The sequence below is a fragment of the Nannospalax galili genome, unplaced genomic scaffold (assembly GCF_000622305.1).
Source record: "Nannospalax galili isolate Female #2095 unplaced genomic scaffold, S.galili_v1.0 scaffold589, whole genome shotgun sequence".
Lineage (NCBI taxonomy): Eukaryota > Metazoa > Chordata > Mammalia > Rodentia > Spalacidae > Nannospalax > Nannospalax galili.
The window spans coordinates 4,887,933-4,905,638 of record NW_008360324.1 but is presented as its reverse complement, the minus strand read 5'-3'; positions in this window follow the sequence as shown (position 1 = coordinate 4,905,638).

Below are 17,706 nucleotides of genomic sequence, written 5' to 3'. Positions count from 1 at the left end.
TAAAGGTCCCCAGATCCACACACTCACTACCTTTGGTGACGTCCCTAGAGTTTCTGAGTTGAGAGACTTGTGTCACCTTGTTCTTTTCTGTGTGTTGATGGTTTAAAAAGCTGTCCCATTAAGCAGCAGTGTCTACAGTTCTAGGTCTGTGGGATGAGCTCGGGGGGTGGTAGCATCATCCCTTCTCTTCCCCTTCCTAGTGAGGTGTGGCTGGGAGCCTTGTGAAGCCCCTGTTTAAAAGACTGTCATGGCAATGGTGTGCAGTGCTGGCCACTGCATCATTTCCGACAGCCTCTACTACTGCTGCTTCTAGTTTTGGTTCCAGGAAAGGTTACTGTGTTCTGTGGGTTTCAGGTTTTGTGCAGCTTAGAGACAAAAGATATGATTTAAATTCCATGTGGTCCATGGCGTCTTTGTGCATGGGCGTGAAGGCTGACCCTAGTGACACTGGCAAAATGCTATTTTTCAGCTTTAATATATATATATATAATTTTATTTTATTGATTTATTAATTAATTAATTTAGTCTTTTTGAGACAGGGACTCCCTGCAGCTCCAGCTAGCCTGGTACTCACTATGTAGACTAGGCTAGCCTTGATCTCACAGAGATCCTCCTGCCTCTGCCTCCTGAGTGCTGGAATTTATTTTTATTTTATGTGTATGTGTTTTGCCTGCAAGTATGAACTGCATGCAATGCAATGCCCACAGAGGTCAGAAGAGGGCGTCAGATCCCCTGGAACCTTGAGGGTGGGTGTTAGCTGCCATGTACGTGCTGAGAACTGAACAGAGGTCCTCTGAAAGAGCAGTAAGTGCTCTTAACCACTGATCCATCTCTCCAGTCCCATTTTCCAGGTTTGGTAGAATTTTGAAAGAGCTGTTAGAGTTTTAAACCCTTCTGTGCTTCAGAGGGAATGACCCCATTGATTTGTGGTAACAAAGGTCTTGCCCTTCCAGACAACAGTGGTTGAGGGTCATGATTAGGGGTGATAGGGAGGCTGTGGTGCTGACTGTGGCACCAGAACTGAGCCAGCAAGAAGAGGCAAGTGTATGTTTGGGTTTCCTGTAAGGTGACATGGGGCATTGTCTGGGTGCCCAGGGTAGAAAAGGCATGTGCTCTCAGGAGGAAACCGAGGGAGGCAGTGAGTTGTCAGAACTGCACTAAGAAGATCAGTGACAGGCTCCATGTAAGACACTTGACTCATAGCTGGGAAGCCTAATAAACCACAAACGTAGGGTTTAGGATTCAGGGAAGAGACTGGAACCCAGGCAGAGGGATCTGGAGTCATAGAGCCACTGAGGCACACCTCATGGTTTAAAGTAACACCTGTATCAGTTACTTTTCCCTTGCTATGATAAAACACCGTGACCAAGGCAACTTATAAAAGGAAGAGTTTATTGGGCTTTCAGTTCTAGAGTCCATCATGGCAGGAGGTGGGGTGGGGGCAAGTGGGATGAGGCTATGAACTCTCAAAGCCCACTCCCAGTAACATGTTTCCTCCAGTAAGGCCACACCTCCAAAATGTTCCATGACCTCTCCCAAACAGCATCACTAACTGACCAAGTGTTCAAATACTTGAGCCTATGGGAAACATTGCTCATTGAACACACCATACCACCTCACCCTCTTCTGCAGATGGAGAAGCTGGACCTGGAAAAAAAGGGTCTCTTCAGAGTGACATTGGACTAGTGATGGGTCAAGAATCCATTTCTTGGTTCTCATCAAACCCTCCCCACTGTATCTGGCCACACTGTTCAGTCTCCTTGAAGACCAATGCCAAGTAAGGAAAAATATGGCTAGCCTGAGGTGTGGGAGACTCCAGTCAAGAAGCCAGACTTCCATGGTGAGCTGCAAGCTGCCTGCCTGCAGTTTTCTTACAGATGTGCAGTAGGCCAAGCAGGTACATGTGAGTCCTCTCCTCACATTAATTAGCAGGTGTGTGTGGATCCAGGTAGCACAGAAGATGCAGAATGAGGCCACATTGACCTAAAGCAAGCTCTAGGACTAAAAAATGATACCCAGGGACTGGGGAGATGGCTGAGTTGGTAGGTAAAGTGCTTGTTGCACAAACACAAAGACCTGAGTTCAAATCCTTAACACTCATAAAAAAGCTTGGGGAAGCAATGTGCATCTATAATTCCAGGAACATAAGGAAGTAGGGGGTGCAGGTAGGTAGATCCATGAGCTCCCTAGTTAGCCAGTCTATCCAAATCAATGAGTTCCAGGTTCAGTGAAAATCCTGTCTCAAAAAAATAAGACACAGGGCTGGTGAGATGGCTCAGGGTTTAAGAGCACTTGCTGTTCTTACAGAGTACTGGAGTTCATTTCCCAGCATTCACCTCTGGAGGTTCACAAATGCTTTTAATTCGAGGTTCAGGGGATCCCACACCCTCTTCTGGCCTTGGCTGGTACTATACTAGTGTGCACATACCCACACACAGACACACACATATACACATACATTAAAAATAAATTTGAGCGGGAGTGGTGGTGCACATTTATTTCCAGCATGTGAGAGGCAGAGGCAGGCAGATATCCATGAGATGGAACCAGTGTGGGCTACATAGTGAATTCCAGGCCACTTGGGGCTACACAGGCACCTTGTCTCAAAACAATACCAATAGCAACAAAAATTAAATTTGTTTTATTCTTTGAGTCCAGAGTTTTATTCTGGGTGATAAAATTGCTTTGGATCTAGAGAGGGTGGTTTTATAACACTGTGAATGCACCAAATGAAGGTGAATTTTTTTTTTTCATATCTTAATTTTTTTTTTTTCTTTAGTTCAGAATTTTTTTTTTGGGGAAAAAATTTGGTTGGGTTTAGAGGGGGGAGTTTTTAATCAACTGTTATGGCCCAAAATAAGGGGAATTTTTTTTTTTTTTGAGACAGGTCTTACTATGTAGCCCAGGCTGGCCTCAAACTTGTGATCCTCTTGTTTCTGTCATCTCCCCAAGTCTCAACCCTGGGATCACAGGTGTGCACCACCACACCTCACTTAAAATAAAATTCTTACTTCACACTTTTGATTGTAGCTCATAGAAAGTGCATATCATTGTTATCTGACACACGGGGCCTCACATTTAAAAATTTTATGAACTAAGAGCTTTCTGGCTAGATATCTTCTATGTTTTTTTTTTTTCTCTCTGAAATTATTTTTCATCTCTCACTGTTTTCTTCAACAAAAATGTCTTCAGAAACATGATTTTTTTTTCTAGTTCCTGTAACTCTTAGGTTCTAATAGTCAAAATTGTTCTCTACAGGCCATCACTGTACACAATTGATTAAAACAACATAAATTACACGTTTGTAAATTTTTAAGGCAAGGATTGGAGAGATGGGCTCAGTGGTTAAGAGTACTGGCGGCTCTTGCAGAGGACTCGGGTTTGAATCCCAGCACCCATATGCTGGCTAACACCCTCTGTATCTCCAGTTCCAAGGGATCTGACACCCTTGGCCTTGAACTTATGGAAATCCTCCTGCTTCTATTTTCCAAGTACTGGAATTACAGGCATGAGTCATCATGCCTGTCTAACAACTTTTTAAAAGAAATCAAATAACACAGTATTTCTTAAACCACAGTGGAATGAGTGACAGAAAAGATAGCAGGGAATTTCAGACCCTGAGCTTGTCCGTGGGAAGAGAGCAAGTCTCAAGGGAAATCCAAAAATACACCGAGCTGAAAGAAGATGAAAATACTACACGTCACAAGGTAAGAGATGTCAAAGCAGAGCTCAAAGAGGAATACATGGTGCTGCAGGCTTGCACTGGGCGAAGGAATCTCGTATCCCAAGCCAAACCTTCCCTTTGAGAACCTAGAGAATGAAAAGCAATGGGAAGTCAGTGGTGAGTGGAAGACAGGAATCCAAGGACCAAGCAGAGACCAGTGAGATGGAAAATCACAAAAGCAAGGAGGAACACCTGTGAGACAAAGAACTGGTTCTTACCTGGGCAAGACCAGTCAGGTTGGCAGATCTTGGGTGGGATTGACAGAGATGAAGGAGAAGCAGCACAGGTGACCAATGTCAGGATTATACAGGAATGTCACTCACAACCCTGAGGACATCAGAATGAGACATCAGCCTCCTCTGGTGAATTTGAAAACCTAGGTGGCATAGACCAATTCCTCAAGAAGCATGAATTGCCACAGTTCACCCAGTACGAAACAGATCATTAGAATAGCAATAAAGCTACTAAGAGAATTAAGTGCAGGTGCTGGAGAGATGCTTCAGTGGTCAATAGCACTGACTGCTCTTTCAAGAGGACCCAGGCTCAGTTCCCTTCACCCACATGATGGCCAACAACTGTCTGTAACTCCAGTTCCAAGGATCCATTGCCCTCTTTTGGTCTCCTCGGTTCCCTGCGTACATGTGGTACACATGAATGCATGCACACAGACATATATACATATATACATGTATATATGTATATATATATACATAAGTATGTATGTAATAAAATATTTTCAAGGAGAAAGAATTAAATTCATAATTTTACAATTATTACATTTATTTATTTATTTGGGGTGGGGAGCAGACATGGTAGAGCATGCATATGGAGGGCAGAGGACAACGTTTGGGAAATGATTCTCTCCTTCCACCACTTAGGTCCTGGGGACCAAACTCAGGTTGTCAGAATTGGTGCTACATGCTTTTACCTGCTAAGTCATGTCAGTGACCCTAAATTCATAGTTTTGAAACTCTCAGAAGACAACATTTCAATCCTAGATGGATTTTAAAGGCAAATTCTACAAAGTGTTTAGAAAAGAATTAATACTAATTCTAAAAATCTTTCAGAAAATTGAAGAGGAAATACTTGCCAGGTCATTTTAGGGAGTTCCCATTACTCCTATACCCAGCCCAGGAAAACACAGTGCTCAGAAAGCATGTACTAGTAAAGTACATAAACACACATAGAAGTTCTTAGTAAAGTCTCAGCGAGAAGAATGCAGCAATGTGTAAAAAGTCACATCTATGCACTGCTAAGTGAGTCACTCCAGGAGAACAAGGCTGGCTCAATATGTTTAAATTATTAGTGTAATCACCCCATCAAGAAACAAAGGCAGAAAAATCAGAAAACCATGTTAACTTACAAAAAAAGCACTTGACAAAATTCAACATCCACTCATCTTTAAAATCCAAAATAAGTTTTTCAGCTTGATCAAGAATGTCTACAAAAGGGGCTGGAGAGATGGTTCAGTAGTTAAGAGCACTGGCTGCTCTTGCAGAAGACCCAGGTTCAGTTCCCAGCACTCACATGGCAGCTAACAGTCATCTGTAACTCAAGTTCCAAGGACCCAACACTCTCTTCTGGTTCTGGGGACACTGCATACACATGGTGCACTTACATGCAGGCAAAACATTGGTACATACGTACATACATACATATAAATAAATAAATTAATTAATAATAAATAAATAAATAATAAAGTTTTAAAAGAATATCTACAAAAAAAAATCCTGCAGTTAATCTTATCCTTAGAGATAAAAACAAAACAAAGTAAATGTTTTCATTCAAAAGGGAACCAGATTAGGACGTCTGCTCTTAACATCCTTATTTAACATAAGGCTAGAAGTTTTGGACAAGGAAAAAAAGGCAAGAAAAGGAAATAAAAAAGCATAGAGGTTAGAAACAAACCTCTCTAGATTCAAAGCAGTTTTATCACCCAGAATAAAACCCTGGGCTCTATTCACAGCATCAAATAAGCCAGACATTGTGGTGCATGCCTGTAATCCCAGCACTCAGGAGGTAGAGACAGGAGGACCAGAAGTTCAAAGTCAACTCTAGCTATATAGTGAGTTCAAAGCCAGCTTGAGGTTGTGAGACTCTGTCTCAAAATGATGATGATGATGGTGATGATGGTGATAATGGTGATGATGGTGATGATGATGGTGGTGATGATGATGGTGGTGGTGGTGGTAATGATGATGGTGATGATGGTGATGATAATGGTGGTGATGATGGTGATGATGGTGGTGGTGATGATGATGGTGGTGATGATGGTGATGATGATGGTGGTGGTGGTAATGATGATGGTAATGATGATGGTGATAATTGTGATGGTGGTGGTGATGATGATAATGGTGGTGATGATGGTGATGGTGGTGGTAGTGATGATGGTGATGGTGGTGGTAGTGATGATGGTGGTGGTGGTGGTAATGATGATGGTGATGATGGTGATGATAATGGTGGTGATGATGGTGATGATGGTGGTGGTGGTGATGATGGTGGTGATGATGGTGATGATGATGGTGATGATGATGGTAATAATGGTGATGGTGGTGTTGGTATTGATGATGATAATGATGATGACAACAATCCAAGAGAACTTGAGATCAAGAGGCAAAGGAGGAGCAATGCTTATTTCCTAAAAAGCCATTGTCCCAGACTGTGAGTGATGAAGTAAACCAATGGAGAAAATCCCAAGGAACCTACAGAAAGAATGTAGAAGAAGTAAATATGTTCAGCAAGTTCAAAAGACAAGAGAGAGGAATGCATGACCCAGTCAGCTGCATTCCCACATGATGGTAATAAATATGTAGACACCAAAATTAAAAGTAAAATATCAGGACCACATACACTTTCTCCTTAAAATGAAATACTTGGATTGAATAGAGCATGTAGATACTAAAAGTAAAACAATGCTGGTGAAATAAATCTAGAAAGTCTAAAGAAATGGATAGGTGTGCTGCATTTATGTGTCAGTGAGCTGGCTCAACAGGTAAAGGTACTTGCTGTCAAACTGATGACCTAAGTTCAATCCCCAGGACCCACAGGTGGGAGAAGAGAACTGACTCCTGAAAGTTGTCCTCTGATCTCCACATGTGTGTCATGGCTTACACTAGCAGCCCCCCCATACACACAGAAATAAAATGTAATAAAAATTTAACAAAAGACTCTATACATCAATTCTCCCCAAATTGATATACATAACACAATTCTTTCTGGATTTTTTGTTTTTGTTTTTTTGAGACAGGGTCTCCTTGTAGCCCCAGCTGGCCAATAACTCGTTATATAGACCAGACTGGCAGAGATCTACCTGCCTCTGCCTCCAGAGTTCTGAGATTAAAGATGTGCTCCAATCATGCCTGGCAGACAACACAATTCTTATCAAAATCTTAGTAAGATTATTGGTATATATATATACAGATTGTTCTAAATTTTATATACAAAGAGAATTGGGTTAGCCAAAATAATTTTGGACAGAAATATACATCAGAAAAGAGTTCATCTACATGATTTGAGACTCAAAGCTGTAGCGGATAGGGATATAGCTCACTTGTTTAGAACGCTTGCCTAGCATGCAGGAGGAGGCCCTGAGCTTCTTCCCCAGCATCCCTTTAAATTGGGTAGAATGACCCTACTTGTAATGCCAGCATTACTCAGAGGCAGGAGGATCAAGAGTTCAAGGTCATGTTCAACTACATAGCAAGGTTGAGGCCAGCTTAGGCTACATAAGACCCTGTCTTTAAAAGCAATTATGCCTCGCTAGGCGTGGTGGCGCACACCTTTAATCCCAGCACTCGGGAGGCAGAGGCAGGCTGATCTCTGTGAGTTCAAGGCCAGCCTGGTCTACATAGTGAGTTGCAGGATAGCTGGGGCTACAGGGAGACCCTGTCTCAAAAAGACCAAAAAAAAAAAAAAATTATACCTCTAATAAATAAAACAGTGGTAAAAGCAAAGGTGTAGAGATTAATGGAACCGAATAGAGAGCTCAGAAGGAGACCCACAGATGTCCCTAGTTGTTTGTTGCAGAGAAGCAAAAGCACTTCTGTGGAAGATCAACCTTACCCAAAGCTGCTAGATGCCCATGGAAGAGGGCCACATGCAGAAACACTTGACTGAGGTTTTACAGCTGATACAAAAATTAACTTAAATTGGGTAGAAACTTAAATGTAACATTTGAAAATAAAATTGTAAAAAAAACCAATGCAGGCAGAAATCGACAGTATCTAGACAACAAGGTTTTATACTCAACATCAAAAACTCTGACAAGCATGAAAAACTAAAACATAATCAGAGAGAAAATATCTGCAAACCACTTGTATTAGTTGCTGTTCTGCTGCTGTGACAAAACACTAGGACCAAAAGTGACTTCTGGAAGAAAGAGCTTATTTTTGCTTGCACTTCCAGAGGGAGAGTCCATAATGGTGGTGGTGGCGGGGGAGATATGACAGCAGGTGACCAGAGCAGGAAGCAGAGAGCCAACATCTTCAAAAGCAGACATGAAATGGAGTGCAAAGTGGAAGCGGGGTGAGGCTATGAACTCTCAAATCCCACCCCCCAGTGGCATGCTTCCTCCAGCAAGGCTGTACCCACTAAAAAGTTCCTTGACGCCCCTCCCCAAGCAGGGCCCTAATGTCCAAATATGTGAGCCTATGGGGGACATTTCTCATTCAAACCATCATACCACATATGTGATAAGGTGTCATAGTAGCATCTAGACTATATTAAAAACTCTCAAAACTCAATAGTAAATGATTAGAGAGCTGACTCAGAGGTTAAGAGTACTCCCTGCTTTTCCAGAAGACCTGGGTTCAGATCCCAGCACTCATATAATGGCTAACAACCATCCACAGCTCCAGTTCCAGGGGATCTGATGCCCTCTTCTGGCCTCCACAAGCATGCCATGCATGAGTGCACTTAAATACATGCAGGCAAAACACTCATACACATAAAATAAAAATAAATAAACTTTGCCAGATGTGGTGGTGCATGCCTTTAGTCCCAGCACTCAGGAGGATGGGATCATGATGCTTCATCAGAGGCAGGATGATTTCTGTGAGCCTGAGGTCAGCTTAGTCTACATAGGGAGTTCCAGGCCAACTAGGGCTACAGGGAGACCCTGTCTCAAAAAGACCAAAAAAAAAAAAAAAATGGGCAAAGATATTGAAATATATGTCACTAAAGGGGGACGTACAGATTACAAATAAGTACAAGAATATATTCAGTGATGAATAAAATCATGAGCTGTCAGCACCTTGCTGGTGGGGTTGTGAGTAGAGCTGCTATTCTGGAAGACTTTGGAAGTTTCTCCCAGCAACTGCACTGCTGGTTATTCACCCCAAAGAATGCTAAGTTGCTTTCACCTCTTTCAACATGAAACAACTCAAGTGTCTTCCATGAATGGATGAATAAACTCATTGTGTCATACCCACACAGGGGGATATTACTCAGCCATGAAAAGGGGGAAATTACCAATACACACAATAACTCACAAGAACCCCTAGAGACTTCCATTGACTAAAAATGAAATCCAATTTCAGAAACATACATACTATAGGATTCCATTTCTATAACATTCTTGAAATGACAAAATTATAGAAATGGACAGGAAATGAGTGGTTGCCATAGTTAAGAAGGGGATGATGTAAGAGGAGAAAACAGTTGTGCAAATATAGAGACATTACACACAGCTGAGAGGAGCTAGGAAGGTTTTCTGTGTATTAGTCACTGTCCTGTTGCTGTGATAAACACCATAAACAAAGTGATGTAGAAGGAAGAGTTTATTTGGCTTATGGTTCCAGAGGGATAAGAGTCCATCATGGAGGGGAGGCATGGCTGGAGGCAGCTGGAACAGAAACCTGAGTGTTCACATCTTCAAACAGGTACAGGAAGCAAAGAAAGACCCACTGAAGGTGGGTAAACTATACTCTCAAAGCCCGCCCCCAGTTGATGTGCTTCCTCCAGCAAGGCCACACCTCCTGGCGGTTTCTTGACCCTCCTCAATCAATGCCACTAACTGACCAAGTGTTCAAATACTTAGAGTCAAACCACCACACTATCTTAACCATATCACATGATGTCCTAGCTCTCACTCACTTTCTCTCTCTCCTCTCTCTCTCTCTCTCTCTCTCTCTCTCTCTGTCTGTGTGTGTGTGTCTTCTCCCTCTGTGTGTATATGTGTATTGTACATTTTCATTTTCATGTGCATACATGTGCATTGTGACTGGTTACATACATGTGTGAGCATGTGGAAGCCAAAAGTTGTCTTGGGGTGTCCTCCCCTGCACTCTCCACCTCATTGTTTTGAGACAGGGCCTCTGTGCTGGTAGGTTTTTGTCAGCTGGAGTCACCTGGGAACAGGGAACCTCAGTTGAGGGATTTCTTCCATCATATTGGCCTGTGACCATATATGTGAGGCATTTTCTTGATTGATAACTGATGATGCAGTAGGGCTCAGCAAACTGTGGGCAGTGCCATCCCTGGGCAGGTGGATCTGCACTGTATAAGAAAGGTAGCTGAACAAGTCAGAGGAGCAAGTCAGTAAGCAGCATTCCTCCATGGTCTCTGCTTCAGTTCCTGCCTCGAGTTCCTGCCCTGGCTTCTGTCCATGATGGACTGTAAGTTATAAGATGAAATAAACCCTTTCCTCCCAGTTGCTTTGGTCATGTCCTTATCACAATTCAAACCAGCTAGCACAGTCTCTCAAGGAATGTAGAGCTCCATGATTGACTAGGTTGGTCAGTCAATGGGCTACAGGGATCTTTCTGTCTATGTCCTACCCCAGAACTGGGGTTAACAGATACACACTGCCAAGCCTGGCTCTTAAGTGGGTGCTGGGAATCTGAACTTGGTCCTCACATTTTCACAGCACAGAACCATCTCCCAGAACCTTATATCCTTGTCTTTTTAGTTTTTGAGACCAAGTTTAACTATGTAGCTCAGGCTGGCCTCAAAGGATCCTCCTGCCTCGGTCTCTGGAGTACTGGGAGTGCCAGACCTGCATCTCCAAGTCTGGCTCTCAGGATGATTTCTTGCAGCTGTGTATGTACCTCTCTATATTTCCTCAGTTAAGACTGTTAGATGGGTTGGAGAGATGGCTCAGTGGTTAAGAGCACCAGCTGCTCTTGCAGGTGACCCAGGTTCAATTCCCAGCACCTACATGGCAGCTGACAACCATCCTTAACTCCAGTTCCAGAGGCTCTGAGGCCCTCTTCTGACCCCTAGTCATTGCAGGACACAGATGCACTCACATACATGCAGGCAATACATTCATCCACATAAAATAAAAATAATAAATAAAAATTTTAAAAGAATGTTAGAAATGGTTGTATGAATTTGAATGCATATATTTATGCACAGAATCATTTGTTGGTCCGTCCCTCCTGCTTTGCATTTTTATAGAATCAGTGCTGGGAAACTTGGTTCACATAAGTAGTTTGCTTGCTTGAGGTTTTATTATAGCAGTATGATTTAACTCTCTGAACTCTTTCCAAGCTCTGTGCCAAAAATAACATATGGTTCTATCAGTGAGAATTATTTTTAATAATCTATCAGCTGACAACTCGATTAAGCCCCCGTCTGATGTTACCGGAGGCAGGAGGCTGGGAACCCTCTGAGCTGCAGAGATTTATTACTGGGCCTTAGGGTTGCTTCCCTTGTTGGGGAATCTGCCAAAAGTCCCTTACCAGGCCTTGCGCATGATCAGTCATCCACATTATTCCTCCTCTTACTGCGCCTTCTAATCCGATGATCCAGAAAGCGTTCGTTAGCAGCACTGGGATGCGGCTCCTCTCAATCTGTAGTCACCAGAGCTTTATGAGCTGGCTGCTCACCTTCCGCTTTGATTTTATTGTCATCAAAATGGAAAGGGCCTCGGGTTTGGCAGCATCATTTACAGACAACACAGCGCTGCTGGCCACTGGCCACCATCCCTGTGGTCCAACTCCCAGAAAGGACTTGCTCATTGTCCCTTCTAAAGTTTGTAGTCTTCATTTGTCAGTCCAGTTCAGGGCAGTAATATATGTTCCCAGGACAAACATTCTGAATTCTAACTCAGAGATGATAGAGGCCAGACAGACAGACAGATAGATAGATAGATAGATAGGTAGATGATAGATAGATGATTGATAGATAGATGATAGATGATAGCTAGCTAGATAGATAGATGATAGATAATATATAGATAGGTGATAGATAGATAATATATAGATTGATAGATGATGGATAGATGGCTGATAGTTAAATAATAGATGACAAATGATAGATAGCTAGATGATTTATTGATAGATGATAGATACTAGATGACAGATTTCAAGTGATAGTTGATTGATAGGTAAATAGGTGATTGGTAGATGATTGATAGAAAGATACTAGACAGATAATAGATCACAGATAAGTGGATGATAGATGAGTGATAACAGGCAGATAGATGATTGCTAGAAAGATATATAACAGATGATAGATGGCTGATAGATGATTGATAAATAGATGATTGCTTGATAGGTAGATGATTGATAGAAGGATATATACTAGATAAATGATGGATAGATAACAGATGGATGAAAGATAGATGATTGATAGACAATAGATACATAGATAGACCTGTAGATAGGTACTAATGATTGATGATAGATGATAAATGGATTATAGTGGATAGATAAGTAGATAGATAGGTATATGATAGACGATTTATAGACAGATGATTGATTGATTGATAGATAGATAGATAGATAGATAGATAGAAGATAGATGCTAGATGATACATGGATGATAGAGGATAGAGAGGAAAGTTAGCTGATATAGATGGATAGTTGGATGGATGGATGGATGGATAGATAGATGATAGATGATATAGATAGGTAGATGATAGATAGATAGATGGCAGATGGTGGACGAAACATGGATGGATGGTTGGTAGATAGACTGATAGATGATAGTGTGATAGATAATCAATAGATGATAAATAGAAGGTGACTGATGATTGATAGATGATAGTAATAGATGCATCAGAGATGACAGAGAACAGATGATTGATAATAAATAGATGATATGTAGGTTGATGATAGATGATGTATATGTAGAAAGAGATGATAGAGAACATGTTGATAGGTGACAGCTAGACACTAAGTAGATGGACAGTTGAGGCTGACAGAGGCAGGGCCTGGAGCCCATGGCAAGATCATGGCTCAGATGAAATACACCTTGGCCTCCAGTGCTGGCTATGTTTGCTCATCTAGTTTTCCTGGGATCTAGCAGGATGACACTATTTTCTTTTGCAGTCACTGAAGGAAGGAAGAGGACCACCGAACAGATGGTATGGGGTTGCAGTATACCTGAATTTTAAGTACCCCCAGATGGACGGCAAGTTGGCTGTTTGTGCCGTGATGCTTTGTTGTGACAGAACCCTGTGTCCAGCAGGGAAGGTTAAGCTAAGGATCCACAATGCCCTGGTTGACACTGGCTGTCCTTTGCCCAGCATTGTTTGCAGTCACTGAAGGAAGGAAGAGGACCACCGAACAGATGGTATGGGGTTGCAGTATACCTGAATTTTAAGTACCCCCAGATGGACGGCAAGTTGGCTGTTTGTGCCGTGATGCTTTGTTGTGACAGAACCCTGTGTCCAGCAGGGAAGGTTAAGCTAAGGATCCACAATGCCCTGGTTGACACTGGCTGTCCTTTGCCCAGCATTGTGGGGTGCCGCAAGCCACGACTCTGACCAGCAGAGCCGAGGAAAGGACAGCAAGGACGCCAAGATGAGGTTCACTTCACTTTTTCTTCTCCTTCCCACATCTCCCCCTTCTTTAGTTAATTTTGGCCTGGGGACCGTGTCTGTCTTAGGTTGTCTCCCACCATACTTCATCCTTACCCGTCATGGACACGACAGCCAGCTGCTGACAAAGGGCTGTCGGTCTGTCTTAGGTTGGTATGAGTATGGGGAAATCTTACCTGTCATTGACTACCGGTCCAGCATAATTAGCCACACAGCGGGGGATCCTCCTGCCTCGAGCACTGCCATGACCTGAACCAACATCTGTTGATTCGCTGCTGTATGTTGCCTGATATGCCTGATATACCATAGCATCCCTCCACATGCTACAACGAGGAGGAATCCCCAGAATCCCATGCCTCCCCATTCTTTCAGGAAGCTGAAGGTAGCTCTCATAGTCTCAAGCCATTGTTGTAAGGAGGCAATCTCGACCCGTGTGTTGTTCACAGCAATCACAGCCCGCCGCAGCTCATTTATCTTCTTATCGAATTCTGCACTCCAATTTCCTTTCAGCATTGCTCCAATCTCTCGAGATAGATTACCTGCTCGGGAAAAATTCTGAAACTCTACAGAAGTTATACAAAGCCCAGACATGAGCTGAATGCAGGGAACAAATATCATCTGCCCCAGGATATCCACTTGTTCTTGTAACAAATCTACTCTCTGATTGACCATCATAATTCCAGCCTTAAGCTGGGCATTAATATTTTCCTGAAGAGCAAGGGCATCAGCAGTATTAGAGGATAGATTATTCAGTGTTGCTGCTGTGTTTACAGAGGTTGCTAGCACCGCCACGGCAACCGCTGTGGCTGCAGCAGAAGCCGCTATGGCAGCTATGATGGCAGCTGTAATGCCAAAATCTCTCTTAGGCCTCAGCAGCACTGAGAGGTCCGTATCCTGTACACGGACAGGCATAGGTACCATGGTGGGCATCCTTAATACCACTGCCCATTTAGAGTGGCATTATAAATGGACTCATAGGGGACTGTAGGTAAGGCCATAGTGGAGTTGGTGGTATAAAACCGAGGCAATACTCCGGCATCATGCGTTACTAGCAGAGGTAGCGGGAACGTCTTTACGAGACCCCACAGGACTCGTTCTTCTGCACTCACCTTCTGGGTTAGCTGACTCACCAGCATCATGAACATCAGCATCAGCACTTGTTGCTTCCTTTGGCTGGTCATGCAGAGGTCGGGTAAGCCGTTCTGGCACCCAAATGGGCACATCATAGTCCTTTGGGAACATGCAAACAGCCCCTCGTGTCCAAGTGAGGACAGGGGAGGGTCCCCTCCAAGTCCCAGAGAGGACATCCTTCCACATGACCGATACCCTAGGCTGGGAGCTGGGGTCAGTATGGCGAGCAGCTGCAGAGCGACCCTCAGTGTCTAAGTCCAAAAAACTTTTTGTAAAAAGAATGATGTTTAATTTATCCTTAGGGGATCTGAAGTCCTTCCCTATTCCCCCTTTTTGTTTTATAAGAGCTTGCTTGATACTAGCATTTGCACGCTCCACGATTCCTTGACCTTGGGGGCTATAGGGCAGTCCATGAGTTAACTTTATGCCCATCGTTTTACAGAAAGAAGTAAAGCGGGTTGAAGTATATGTGGGGCTGTTATCTGTTTTAATTTGTTGGGGAAGCCCCCAGGCTGCAAATGCCTGGAAGCAATGTGATATGACACGTTGAGCCTTTTCACCTGTCTGTGCTGTGGCATAGATAACGCCAGAGCAAGTGTCTACAGAGAAATGTACATACTTAAGGGTACCAAAGTCAGATATATGAGTGACATCCATTTGCCACAATGCCAGGGGCCTAAGGCCTCTGGGATTAACACCCACAGAGCGCTGGGGAAGGAGAGTTAAGCAGTGTTTACAGCTTAAAACAATATCACGGGCCTGATCCCTAGTAATCTGAAACCTATATTTTAATGTTTTAGCATTGACATGAAATTTAGCATGGAATTCCTTGGCTAATTGTACTGCATCAGCTGAGAGAAAGGCAAAAATGGCTTTGGTATACTTATCTGCAATAGCATTACCCTGCGAAATAGGTCCAGGAAGGCCTGAATGAGCACACGTATGAATGATGCAAAAGGGGTGTTTATGTGCCCAGATGCATGCCTGGAGGGCATGCAACAGGGAGAAAACTGTGGAGGTTGGCTTGAGGATACCCACACACTCCAGGCTCCTTACAGCCTGCACCACATATAGACTATCTGAAATCAGATTAAAAGGCTCCTGAACTGCATAGAAAGCTTGCAAGACAGTGGCTAATTCAGCAGCTTGGGGTGATAAAAATGGGAAAATATGTGTTTGCGGGACTTGGCCCTCAATATAGATGACTCCAGTGCCTCCTTTTGATTCGTCTGTAAAAATATTTATGGCATTGGCAATAGGCTGTGATCGCGTAACCTTAGGAAATATGACAGGGTGCTCGAGGACAAACTGTAAGAGGGGATTGGGAGGATAATGATTATCAAAAATGCCTGACATAGTTGTGTTAAGCACTGCCCAATCATCATCGCATGCTGCGAGCGTCTCTATTTGCTTAGATGTGTAAGGGGTGAGAAAGATATCGGGCTGTTTGCCCAATGCACACAGGCTAATCTTCAAGGCTTTGAGAGCTATTTGAGCAATGGCAGCAGGGTACCAAGGAAGCACTTTCCCAGGCGAAGAAGGTGGATACACCCATAACAGAGGCCCTGACTGCCAAAATACCCCTGTAGGGGATTTCTCAGAGGCAAAAATACAGAAAAGGAGAGGTTTGCTAGGATCTATGCGATCCACTTGGGCTTGTGCCAATCTAGTTTCTACTAATGCGATGCAGCGACGTGCCTCCTGAGTCAAGTAGCGGGGGGATTGTAAATCAGAATCTCCTCGTAGTATATCAAAAAGGGGTTGTAATTCTGCATTGGTGAGTTTGCAATAGGGTCGAAGCCAATTCAAATCTCCTAAGAACTTTTGGAAGTCATTTAAGGTTTGAAGTGTATCCGTTCTAAGTACAATTTTGGAAGGCTGGACCATGGTGTTCGTTAATTTTGTACCTAAGTATTCTTTCACTGGCTGAGTCTGGACCTTTTCAGGAGCTATGTGAAGGTTCCATCGACATAACTGTTGGGTTAGATCCAGAAAGGCCTTCTGTAATTCTTCTTCAGTACTGGCACAGAGCAAGATGTCATCCATATAATGGTAAATTACAGTATGAGGAAAATGCTCTCTGACAGGCACAAGGTAGGGCTATTTGCCATGCCTTGAGGCAGAGCAATCCATTCAAAATGAGCATCAGGGGAGGCATGATTCATAGAGGGTAAAGTAAAGGCAAATTTATCAGTGTCTGAATCATGTAAAGGTATAGAGAAGAAGCAGTCTTTTATATCTATGATTATAGTTGGCCAGTCCTTAGGCAAAGCAGTTATTAGCGGAAGGCCTAATTGAACTGGACCCATGATTTCCATGCTATTATTTACAGCTCTCAAGTCATGTAACAGTCTCCATTTACCAGACTTCTTTTTAATCACAAAAATGGGTGTATTCCATGGAGAAGTGGAGGGCTTGAGATGTCCGGGCTGTGAGTAGTTTCTCCTTGGGCAGGGGCCACTGAGGCACCCACACTGGTGTAACAGTCTTCCATTTTATAGGTATCTGCTCAGTGGCCCCTAAGAAAAACCCAGGCCCTTGCGATATTGCCTCTCCTTAATTGGGACGGGTGACTGGCGTCCATCTTCGCATAGGCCAAGCCCTCTTCCAGGAGTATACCCCATGGCTTTCATCATGTTGTTGCTCTGGGGACTATAAAGGTCTTCAGTAACAAGTCTAACCCCCATTTCCTGCATAACGTCGCGACCCCACAGCGTCATGGGGATATTCAACATAAAAGGCTGGAACACCCCAGAATGACCCTCATCAACCTGCCAAGTGAGGAATCCTGCACTACACTTTGGCTCCTGAGCATATCCGATACCCCTCAGAATTTGAGCTGAATCTTGAGTTGGCCAGTTACATGGCCAATCAGTAGATTTAATAATGCTTTGGTCTGCCCCCGAATCTAAGAGTCCCCATAATTTGATACCCTGCACTTTCAATTTAGCCATAGGTCTTTGGCCCATATCCAGGTTGAGCCAGACTCCAGGAGTCCCTGATGAGCCAAATCCTCCCTCGCCACGTTTACAGGTTTTACTTGGGAATAATGAGTGGCAACTGGGGAGAACTAACAGTTGGGCTA